Genomic DNA, 11,692 nt, shown 5'->3' with positions numbered 1-11,692 from the left:
TAGTAGATGTAGAATCGTTTCGGTCTACTTGACACGGATGTGATGCCTATATGCATAATCATTGCCTTAGGTATCTTCATAATTATTCACTTTTCTATCATTTGCTCAACAGTAATTTGTTCACCCACCGTATTATTTTCCTTTATGAGAGAAGACTCTAGTGAAACCTATGGCCCCCGGGTCTATTTTCCATGTTATATTTTCAGACCTATAAACCAGAAATACCAAAAATACTTTGCCGCAATTTATTTACTTTTGTTTCCGCAATCTTTTATATCTATCTCTATCAAATCTCATCCTTGCAAATAACTCTAAAGGGATTGACAACCCCTTTATAGCGTTGGGTGCAAGTGTTTGATTATTTGTGTAGGTACTACTATTAGGGCCTTGCTTGTTCCTCCTGCTGGATTGATACCTTGGTTCTCAACAAACTAAGGGAAATACTTATCTACTTCACTGCATCACCCTTTCTTCTTCAAGGGAAAACCAATGCAAGCTCAAGAGGTAGTAGTCAGCAATGCCGACCAGGGTTCTTCGGGCAAGGGAGCTAGGTCGTTTAAGTTTTTGGCTTTGGGCAGCCAATCCTGCAGGGACGGTAGGAGAAATGGTAAGACCCTCGATAAAAAATGGAGCTTTAAGTAAGGGGGGTCTCGGCATCCAAGCCAGCGTCTTCCTCCTCGACCGAGCACTCCTGTTGAGGCTTGAGCAGCCACGCATTCTCATGGGTGGTGCGGTAGAACTCCGGCACCACCCGGGAGTTGTTGGGCTATTAGGACCACATCAGGTTATCCCGATGCTGGCAGGGAAGGATGCGGCGATGGAGCATGACCTGGACCACATCGGTTAGCTCGACGTTTGTCGCCACCATCTGCCTGATGCGCTTTTGCAGCTGCTTCACATCCGGAGTCGATCCCGAGTCGAGGCCTTTTTAACCCATGAGGTTAGCCTCACTAGGATCCAGATCTGAATGTGGCGGGCACTACCCAGTTTGCTTCTCGTGACTCGGTGAACCACTCCTTCTGCCAGCCCTTGATGGTGTCAGTCAAGGTGCCCTCCGACCACGCCACGCGGCAAAGCTTGCTTATCACGGCCCCACCACAGTCAGCTTGTTGATTGCTGATCGACTTCGGCTTGATGTTGAAGGTTTTAAGCCAAAGGCGGAATTGTGGATGAACCCACAGGAAGGCCTCGCAAACAGTAATGAAGGTGGAGATGTGCATGACTAAATTCGGGGGAAGATCATGGAAATCTAACCCGTAGTAGAACATCAGGCTCCTGATAAAGGGGTGGAGTGGGAAGCCCAGTCCCCGGATGAAGTGGGGGACAAACACCACCCGCTCACCAGGCCTTGGTGTAGGCACCACCTGGTCCTTCTCCGGTGCTCGGTGGGCGATGTCGGCCGGGAGGTGGCCGGAGCGCTTCAACTCCTGGATGTCCCCGTCGGATATGCTGGAAATCTCCCACTTGCCCTGAGAGCCCGAGCCAACCATTGTTGATCTTGGAAAGGGGATGGCTGGAAAGGGTGGGAGATGAAGTGGATCGAGGCGCTCGAGCTTGGAAGAAAGGGAGTCGAGTTTGGAATGCATATGGTGGGCTTTGGATCTTTTTCCCTTTTTATGGGAGGCCGTAAAACCAAGGGTTCCCTCTTACTGCGTTGTTGGCTCCGCCACTTCCCGAAACGACCGCATCGTTGAATGCGCGTGGGCTAGCCCGAGTCAGTATTCGAATCCCCTTAAATGCGGGACACAATCTCCTCGTTGATAGGACGTGCCCAAGGGAAAGTGGCCTCGAGCTGCGGTTCGAGTTTTTCGTAATTGGTTACCATGACTTTTCGTCAGAAGGGTTGCTAGAAGAGGGAATATTCACCTCTCTGCTTTTAAGTCTTTAGATTTAACGATGCTTGTTTTTTAGAACGTGACGTCACCAGAGCGACCAAACCGAAGCCAGCCAAGCTTGAAGGGAACTCGCGCGCCCAAGCTGATTATCCTAAGTGTGCGGCTACCGAAAACCGTACACATCAGCGTTGGAGGCCAGTTCGGGGGCTACTGAGGGAGTCGTGGATTAAGGGGTCCTCGGGTGGTCGGCTTATCCCTTATGGGCCGACCATGTGGGCCGCATCATGGAAGACCGAATTGTCACAACTTTATGATCAAGATGGAATGCTCTGAAGACTCGCGTGCATTCCAAGTCAAGAAGGCGAGGTCGGCCCAGCTTTCCCCGGCTAAGGTCGGTAATATGTAACCCTAGGAACCATGGTGTCTAAAAAAACATAGGTTCTCATGCGTATACCAGGTTGACTCATATAGGGTTTTATATCATATGATCTCAACGTAGATCGACTCTGTAATGATCGCTCCACATCAATATAATCAAGCGGGACATAGGATTTTACCTCCTTAAGAGGGCCCGAACCTGGGTAAATAATGTCTCCTCCTTTCTCCTGCAATCCATCGATCCAAGATCCACAGTTCGGGACCCCCTACCCGAGATCTCCGGTTTTGATACCAACACCCCCCGATAACTTCTATATAAATAGCATGATAATACAAGCACTGCATATTTGATAACTTAGGTACAAGCACCATCGTAACTTTTACCTTGGGAAAACAGTTATTGAATGCTGCCCCCCCCACCCTCGATAATTTCGGTATAATTGTCTTGGTAATGTAATCACCTCATACCTGATAAGTTAAGTACAAACCCTGCGATAACTTTTACAGGGGAAAAGAGTTGTTGAATACCCCACCCCCCCACCCCCGATAACTTCTCTCTATATCACATGATAATACAAGTGTCGCATACGTGATAACTTAGGTATAAATATTGTGGTAAGTTTTATCTTGGAAAATAGTTATTGAATGCCCCCTCCTCCCGCCCCGACAATTCATCACAAAGCTGATAACTTAGGCACAAAAACCGCGATAACTTTTACCTTGGGAAAACAGTTATTGAATGCTGCCCCCCCCCCCCCCCGCCCTCAATAATTTTGGTATAATTGTCTTCGTAATATAAACACCGCATACCTGATAAGTTAAGTACAAACCCTGCGATAACTTTTACCGGGGAAAAGAGTTGTTGAATAACCCCCCCCCCCCCCCCGGTAACTTCTCTATATATCACATGATAATACAAGCGCTGCACACCTGATAACTTAGGTATAAATATTGTGGTAAGTTTTAGCTTGGAAAATATTTATTGAATGCCCCTCCCTCCCGCCCCGACAATTCATCACAAAGCTGATAACTTAGGCACAAAAACCGCGATAACTTTTACCCGGGAAAAGACTTATTGAATACACACCTTGATAACTTATGTATAAATAGCATCATAATACAAGCACTGCAGACCTGATAACTTAGGTGCAAACACCATGATAATTTTTACCTTGGGAAAAATTGTTGAATACCCCCTCCCCCCGGCGACAATTTTTGTATAAGTTATCTTGGTAATCTAAGCACCATATACCTCATAACTTATGTACAAACATCCCGAGAACTTTAACCATGGTAATCTATGCATATGGACCTCATAACTTTGTTACAAACACCATGGTAACTATGACCCGGTAAAACATAGTTGTTGAAAACATACCCTCATAGCTTTTTGTGTAAATAGTATGTTAATATGCACATCGTATACCTAATAATTAAGGTATGAAACACTTTGGCAACTTTGACCTGGAGAAAAATATTTGTTGAAAACATACCCCAAAAAATTTATGTGTAAATAAAAAGGTATTATACGAACCGTAGGAGTGATACATTATTTTAATTGAGGTGTGCTAACTTTTGGCCTGAAGAAAAATCATCGTAACATACGAACATGAGATCTTGTTTCCAAGGTCTCATCACGAGATTGTTTTATGAAAACATATTTTTAATTGAAGCGAGGATTTGAGAAAAATATAGGATGGCATCGGCTTGTCCTCTTATGCATGCATGAATGTGCATATGAGAAAAAGTTGAAGGAACAATTTTTAATATCTAGGTAACTTCAATGCAAACACGATGATAATTTATGTAGCACAGATGTGATAACTTAGGTATCCGAGATATAGAAACTTTTGACAAAAAAAATTGTCGAAATATATCAACACGGGACCTAGTTTTGAAGGTCTCATCGAGACGTATTTTTTATGTGAAAACGGATTTTAAATCGGAGCAACTGTTTGAGCTACAAAACATTTTAAAGTTTGATTTTTATTGAAATTTTTAATGATATCACCGCTTTTGTTTTTATATGCATGCATGCACATCTCAGATTAATAGAGGGTAATTAGCTGATACATTTTTTCACAAACAAGAAGAGTGCATGTGGGCGCTCGGAAGAAAAACTAAAATATAGGGCGAGGGAAGAAATGGGTTATGGTCGTTCGGATTTGTTGCTTAACGTCCAATTGATTGGATTTGTTGCTGAACGTCCAACTGATTGGACGTTAGTACTGTTCATTTTATCTATTCACGTTCTTTATGTTAGGAAAACACTTAGTATCCATAGTCTGGAACGATGCCATCGTCAAACCCATCTACTCGCGTCGATTCAAAAGAATCCCGACGCTCCAGATTCATTTGCGATTAGAAACCAAAGACCGTATCCCGTAAATCACGCGCGTAATCAACTTCAATTAACGCCCACAACCCCGCCCGTGTTCTGTCCCCTCCCCTGTTTCCCCACCTCGCCATTGTTGCCTGCAGCGGCATCCCCTCCACCGCCACCTACCAACGCCGCTGCCACTACAGGCACCGACCCCGCTGCCCCCACCGGCCACGAACGCCACCCTCACCATCCACCGGACCATCCGCCGGAGCGTCCTCGCATCCACAACCCCGCGCCGTGCTCTTCCCCCTCCTCTGTTTGCCACCTCGCCTTCGTCGCATGCAGGGGCATCTCCTCCACCGCCACCAGCCATCGTCGCTGCCCCTACAGCCCACTGACCCCGCTGCCCCCACCGGCCACCGATGCCACCCTCACCGTCCACCGAAGCGTAATCTCACATCCAGCTCAACGCCGTGCTCGACCCGCCACGCACCACTAGCTCGCCCCCCCCCCCATCGGATCTACCACCCCGCCGGCGGCGAGCGGATCAGGCATCCCATCCGCAACATCGCCAAGGCGTACTTCCCGTCGATTGAATCTGTCGCATTACATCGGCCGCCACTTGCTGGAGCTCCCCATCCCAGTTCGTAGGTACTTTGTATTTTTGTGTATTGTCCCAGATTTGGGATTTTTCTCATCTTTTGCAACGAAATTTGCTGTCTAATTCATCCAGTAGACTAATTGTTTCCTATGTTCATTCGTGGACTAGCATTTGTTTTGCATATTTTCATATGTGGTACCCGTGCTTCCTATCTATGCAATTTATATCTCAAATACATCCCGATATGCTTCCTGTGTCACATGTACACACACACTTGGCGGAAAATTTGTTATCTATTATTTTTTTTAAATTCCTTGCTTCCATTAAAGAGCAAAATTGAACCATGTTGCATCTTAAATTGCATCACACATAGATGCTTCTGCAGTGGCCACTTTCTGATTCGGTCCTTTATACAAATGCTTCCATAACAACGCCACCAGGATAAGCATCCACCCAATGGAAGCAACTTACTAATGCCTGTGTCATGCGCCGTATTCAGCGTTTGGCCATTTTTGGTGCTCCTGACATGAAACAATGCATTTAGTTTTTTGTACTGCATTTTTCTGCCGTGCCTAATACAACATACAAAAATTTCTAACCCATCACATCACTCTTTTTCTCAGGTGACAATCAACAATGACTAAAAAAGATAAAGAGTCGCTCATGCTCTAGAGTCGATATGCAGCTGGCCGGTTACATGATATTGTCTTAGGTCTCGCCCCAGCAAGGAAAAACCTCATTCGTACCAAAAAATGGGGCAATCTCGTGGATGTTAGCAAATTCTCAGCCCCCGAGGGACTCCTAGAATGGATCATTGACAGGATTGACCCGAAGCTTGGTGAATTTCGGAACCCACGAAACAATATCAGCATTCTATTCACTCCAGAAATGGTTGAAAAGGTCCTCGGACTTCCTCATGGTACTAGGCATGTTGTTGTCATAAGCAAGCACGAAGAATCCCCTCATCGAGAATTCTACAAGACAGATTATGATCAAGGTAGACGGGCGCCCATTCACTATGCTGCAACTATTCTAGAAAAAGAAGATGATCTAGATGACGAGACCTTTTTAGGACCTTCTTCCTAGTAGCATTGGCTACTCATTTGACACCAGGAACTGGAAACATGGTGCCTTTGGAGTATTTAGGCAGCCTTGAAGTTGCATCCGAGGTTTGCGAGTACGCATGGGGAGATCAAATTCTGAAAGATGTCATGACTGGGATCGATACATTCCAAAAGAAGAAGAAGAAAGCACTATTAGATGGAGCTTTCAAAAAAATATGGGTTGGCAGCTGCCTACCCTTGGTTGCGGTATACACACTAGCCTACACACTTTTTATATCTCAACTTTTATATAGTTATTATTTATTTTATTCACATTTTTTGATCCTACCTTTTTATTTTCAGATTATATACATGGACCATTTGGACTTTCTTGAATCATCTATTTTGATGCATCACATAAATTACTCACTTCCTAGAGCATCCCACATAACAGATGAGGACTTTAAATTTGTCATGCTACATGATAAAAGTAGATTGACCCTCAATGCACATATTTATGGTGCGCGACCGGTAAGGCCATACAAATTATGTTGCCTTCTATTCCAATGCGATACTAATTCATTAAGATAGATGTTAATCTTTTCCAATATGACGCTCCCCGTTTCTGCATGTACATCTCCATATAAGAATTTGTAATCTTCACGTGTGCTAAAATTCTGCATTTTTTTGTAGTTCCGTGCACCCGAAAGCACACCATATGCCATCCAACTGTCAAACTACGATGAACAACCTGCTACACAACCATATATACAACAAATAGAAAACAATTCTACCAACCATCCACCATAGGTACCCACCGGTATTGTACTTATTTGTAATCGAGCTTTTTTGTATAGCTTTTACTCATTGGGTATTCTAAATTTTTATGTAGACTGAAGAAAATCAAGACATGCATCACGAGGCCCCTAAATTTCCTATCAAGCATCCGAAGGTACAACGTTATCAAATTAGTTTCTGATAACCTACTAGTTCTATATTCCAATGCATGTTTCTACCATCTTTCTTAAGGTTGCCATTGTGTACTTTACGTGCTTCCCTCTAACTTGAAGAACATGAAGAGGACAAAAAATTCTATACATCAAACCCATGCTTCTACCATAATAAAAAATGTCTTCATGCTGTAATATACATGCTTCCAGAATTATTTAACTGCACAATCATGTTCTCAAATCATTCACCATTTCACATGCTCCATGCTTTCATTCAGGAACTCCCGGCCTTCTTACTTCCAATTCTTGAAAGACACAAAGCAAAATGGGCACATGATATATCAAAAGCTACATTGAGACTTACTAAACTGCACGCCAAGCGCATGGACGAGTTTGCACAAGATGTCTTAGCGGCCACAAAAGATTATGCTCCAGATCCAACAAATTATTCTTCACATCATAGGGTACTCCAGGATACACATACCGAACAACCTCCACCACCTGGTCCAAAAGAAACTCCTGACACCAGGTTTTGGAAGGAAGCAACTGCATATGCCGATGAGGTGGAGAAAAGTGTTACAAAAACAGCTCACAATAACCAGGATGTAGCTTCAACATCCGCTCCTGGTGCGAACCAATCTACTAGTGAGGAAGAAACTAGACGGAGGATACCTGATTCTTACAAAGATCCGGGTCTCAGTATTCTGCCCCCCGGTAAGACTTGCACCCAAGTTTGCACCCAACCACCTCCCTCATCACATCAAGACCAAGCTACAGACGCTTTTACATCGCCTCCTGTCACAAAGCATTCCACCAGCGATGAAGAAACATTGTGGAGGGTCCTTGATTCCTATGAAGATCCGAGTTTCAGTCTTCTACCCCCCGGTCAGACTTGGACCCAAGCTTTCGCCGAACCACCTCCATCAACACATGAAGGCAAAATTGCAGACGCTTCTACAGCTGTAGTACAAACCACAGTTGCACGTAAGTCGATCACATACCATATTACAATCTCATTTCGGTTTCACTTATTTTTTTCAATAACATCACTTGCACGTATCTCTGCTCATGCACGACCTACAACCATGGCAACAGTGGATGCAAACCTGGCACACATAAGTCACGAATCATCCCCAGTACATGCACCAACACCAACATCCCTTACACAACTCACACAGGTGCGCCTTTTTACACTTTTCAAAAATGCACCCTCTAACCCCTTTCGCAGCTTCCATTAAACGCGAAGACACGTGTCCAACAATTCTGTTTTACATGCGTCTACTTAGGATAATACATCCGAAGGACCAAACATGAGCCATAATGTCAATGAGGTACGGTTCCACCCTTTTCCAACTCACTCACACTCCTACTACAAAATTCAATCTACACCATTAACAATAAAATAATTGTACAACCTATCATCCATCCAGGGGGGTCAACCCACCACCGGAGATGTCCTTCACACCATTGGCACACAAACTCGGGAAAAGAAGAATAGGAAGAAGAGAGCTTGTCTTCGAAAAACTGAGGACACAAGGCTAAAGAAAATCAAGGTTACAAGCTCTTTGATAGAACTGTACAACAAGTACATTACTGCCACATGTTTAAGGCCTCCCAAAAAACTGATAAAAGGTTACATCTCACAGCTTTTTCATTCTATCACATCCGCTTCCCTCACACCTTTTATTAAGTTTATGATTCACCTCCAAGCAACTCATGCTTCCTTGGTTGCCTAGTAATGTTTTTAAACTTACAAAAAATGCTTCATCTAATTACGTTTGTTCGCAATCACCCTTGTACTAGGCCACCTTTCATCGATTACGGTGGGTATCATATATCATATGAACACTTCCGTGACACACTCAAGCCACGCGAATGGGTTGACACCCATACAATGGAGCTCTACATTCGCCAATTCAACCTTCAACAAAGAATGGAAGCATGCAGCTCTGCCCTTCCTACCAAATACGCATTCTCACAGTCCTTGACGGTAACAACCTTCGCAACACATCTCTTCTGTTTCCATCTTCAGTTATTTTAATATTCTTTACATTGTATTTCATAACTTTCATCAGGCAAAACTAAGCGTGCCCGAGCAAAAATTCGTTGCAACCAACTGCCTTCGTGAATTCAACAATGCCTACCAAGATGGCTCTCTCAAGTCAAAGGATTTGGTACACTTCTCACGCCATAAAACACAGTGCTCGTCACTTTATATCAATTTTTTCAAACTTCCAATTTGCAACGTATCATGTACAGACGCACAAGACATCCTTTAATTTTACAATCTATGAGCACCTGAAAAACAAATTCATACCCTTCATACCCATAATATTTTGCAGCTTTACTTCGCCATTCCCCACAAACAACATTGGATCCTATGCTGCATCAACCTTCTTTACAAACAGATCAACATATTCGATTCAGACAAGAAGCTGAAAAATGATGAAGTGTACGAGTTGTCAAACAATCTGGTTAGCACTCTCCTAAACTAACAGTAACTAATTAATGTGTGATGTTTTTTTGGTGATGTGTCAATTACATTTTGCATCCCTGTATTTTTAGGTAACCAATTTTGTGACACTAGCCGCGCATGCCAAAGCATTCACAAAGTTGGATTTCATGAAGTTCACATGCTTCAACCCCCCTGATTGCCCCCAACAGAAAACGCAGTAAGTTTATACAATCTTTTTACCTCAAGTCGGTGATGAAGAAAATTCACACTACGTATGATGCTTTCTTCTATATTTTTTGCCAACTTCGATTGTGGAATATTCACAATGCTCTTCATGAAGCAATGGGATGGTAAGAACATGGCCAACTTTTCCAAGGTATTACCATCCTAAACCAAGCAACTACTCACGTGTTAATTCAATGCTTCTATCATCACTGTTATAAGTTTCCATCAATCATATTTGCGTTTGGCGTGCAACCAATTCTGCATTTTTCAAGTGCACCCGTCTAAACAAGTGCATGCTTCATTGTTCTAACCACTCACACGACTTCTACCGCAGGATACCTATGACCATCGGGCGATTATCACCGAACTAATCATAACTTCGTAGCTGAACAACCAAGATCCAACCTCGGTACTGAAGACCGAGGAACCTTCGTAGTCGCAATCAAACAAATAATATACCTCATAGAGAATCACGCCTACGAGCATTCAACAGAATAAAGGATCGCACTTGTGCAAACTATGTGCTTTGAAGTTTCTTTTTTACTTCCACCTAGTTGTTTTATTACACAATACAGCTTTGTTACCAACTGGTGCTGATAGTTTGTGTCCTTTATCTGGTACTATTTTGTACTCAACCATGAGTTTTCAAGTTGCATGTTTCAGAGCACATTTTTTGCGCTTCATGATGCTGTTGTCGTCTATGTACTACCAACATTGAAAACAAAGTGTTCGTTAGTTTTTACTACGCACGAATAATACACTGTGCATGTAATATCGCTATGCTCCTATATCGTACTACTTTTGTTTCCACTACAAACTGTGCTTGCTTCTTGCAAACTTCACTCACCTGAAAAATATATACTTACATGAATTACCAGAACTATCTTCACAAATTTTGTGAAGCGGAATGCTACATATTATTTTGCATTGTCAAACAAAAATTCACATTCATCATAGTTTCCACCAAACAAAACCCTGACTTAACCTCAATCAAAATCCAAGTATATAAACATGATTGTGCTTGCTTCTTGCAAACTTCACTCACCTGAAACATATATATTTACATGAATTCCGCAGCCATCCTACCTGAAGTCTGCTTCATAACATCATTATGCTTCCAGCATGTCGCTATCAAACTTTCACAACTTCAAATACCAGAACTATATTCACAAAATTTATGAAGCAGAATGCTACATATTATTTTGCATTGCCAAAGTAAATTCACATTCATCATAGATTCCACCAAACAAAACTTAGACTTAACCACAATCAAATCCATATCGCTTACAACCCATAAATGTCTAAATTATTTTATGCAATCTCAGCAACTTATTACACCACATCACAGTACGCGGTAACCTTCGGAAAAAAATTATTTACAGTGTCAACTCCGTCTGTTGCCTAAGTTTTTCAGCTTCAACCTTCTGTCTCTGTCTCTCAAGCGCTAGATACGGGCAATTCCTCTTGTCGTGCCAATCCTCCTTACAATAATAACACACACACCTTTCTTCTTTCCTTTTTGTTGCGCCTTCTCCTACCTCAGCTCCACCAGTGGTTTCCTCCTTTTCTATTTATCTTTTGGTCTACCTTTTTTGGCAGATTTTGGCGGATTCTTCACATTGCTGCTTCCTACTACTTCCACATCAGCACGTGCTCGTGGGTCTGGGTCTGGCAAACCACCTGACAACCTCCACTCTCATACCAGCTTGCTTAGCTCATCCACTCCACCAGCAACAATCGTGTACGTCTCCGGACCAAAACATGCATCCGAAGCAACGGTGCACATCTGGATGCACAGGTCATTGTACCTCAAAGTATTTGTTCCTGGAACATCTGAACCAACATTTCTACTTCTTGCAGGTCTAATTGTTGCTTCCTCAGA

The sequence above is a fragment of the Hordeum vulgare genome, chromosome 3H, assembly GCF_904849725.1.
Source record: "Hordeum vulgare subsp. vulgare chromosome 3H, MorexV3_pseudomolecules_assembly, whole genome shotgun sequence".
Classification (NCBI taxonomy): domain Eukaryota; kingdom Viridiplantae; phylum Streptophyta; class Magnoliopsida; order Poales; family Poaceae; genus Hordeum; species Hordeum vulgare.
The sequence above is the reverse complement of the archived record's forward strand: the minus strand, read 5'-3'. Positions refer to the sequence as shown.